We start from the raw sequence: 1,461 nt of genomic DNA on the forward strand, positions 1-1,461 counted from the left end.
TATTACAATATTACATAAGTATTATATTTTTTAATGTATAACTATAATATATAGTGCTAGTATATATTAATATTAACATATTATAAGAGTTATAGTATAAATTATAGTATATGTATAAATTTATAATAGTATTAGTATAGTTAACTTAATATGTTAGTATTAAATCACTATAACTACATAGAGTATTATTTAATATAGTATTACCAATTTATCACTAACATATAGTATATTAGTAATACTACTAGTATAGTTATTAGTTATAGTATTAGTACTAAGTCTATAACTATATATATTTAGATCAATGTAACTATATACATTTAGATCAATGTATTATTATATTCTTTAATGTATAACTATGATATATAATACTAGTATATATTAATAATTGTACAATTTATTATGTAATTTTCATTTAATAAGTTACGTAATTTTAATTTAGTATTTTAAATAAATTATTTTTATCAATCGATTTTTAAAAAGGTCGACCCGAACGGACCGACCCGGTCCTTAAGCTATTCAGTCCGATCCAAGGTGGGAAAACGTTGGACCAAATTGGTCCGGTCTAGTTCACAAAACCTCCTGAGACCGGACCAGACCAAACTGAACTCCCCTCTATGGGGTACAGGCCATCATCCAGTATAGGTCCTTTAAGTAGTACTCGGTTCTTCCGTAAGTCCTTGTTAAGAAATCCTCATGGTTAAAATAGAAAGCAACAATGATTATCCTCAGTAAATTGAGAAACTGAAAAAAGATTGCATGCAATTTCTAGAACTATCAGGATATTATTTAATTTGATTTGAGTACCTAAAACGTTAAATTGACCAACACTAGTAATAGACGAGTCAGCATCATTACCAACCATGACAGACTCCTTGCTAGAGTAAGAGTGTATACCTTTAGTTTCAGTAGGATTGGAGGTCATGTGATGATTCGCCCCAATATCAGGGAACGAAGTTTCATCAATAGGATCACCCACCTGTAAGGCTATAAAGGATTTCTTTTGTTCAGTATCTTCATCTGGAGCATAGAAACTGTCAGCTTTATGGTTTGGGCCACCACAACAAAGGCAAGTAATGCGAGACCATTGTTCATTACTATGACCTCAACTAGGACCATGACCACCACGAGACGAAGAGTGTTGGGAACACACCCCAGCATCAAGAGAATTTCCAACATTTCAATTACCATTGGACCTTGGTGAGTAGGTGTTGCCATGACCACAACCATGTCCACCAAGACGGCCATGATTCCCAAAATTTGATCCTCCACGATTGGTGTAAAAAACAACAGCGGGCGAGGAAGCCTTTGCAGTAGTAATCCGAAGTTCAAATCGTAGAGCTTACTAATTACACTTTCAAGAGGAGGAAACATGTCTCGTGCATTAATGGTAGCTACAATAGGGTCAAACTCAGACCCTAGACCATGAAGGATACAAACGATGAAATCATCTTCATCGATGGG

At 33.7% G+C, this 1,461-nt stretch overlaps 1 non-coding gene across 1 annotated transcript; it reads right to left on the reverse strand.

Annotated features, from left to right (window-relative positions):
* Window positions 1-1,323: 1,323 nt before the first annotated feature.
* On the reverse strand, window positions 1,324-1,461 carry LOC122308650. Its single transcript, XR_006242165.1, has one exon. It is a non-coding gene; the product is annotated as a small nucleolar RNA Z247 (small nucleolar RNA).

This window comes from Carya illinoinensis, chromosome 4 (assembly GCF_018687715.1).
Source record: "Carya illinoinensis cultivar Pawnee chromosome 4, C.illinoinensisPawnee_v1, whole genome shotgun sequence".
NCBI classification, from domain to species: domain Eukaryota; kingdom Viridiplantae; phylum Streptophyta; class Magnoliopsida; order Fagales; family Juglandaceae; genus Carya; species Carya illinoinensis.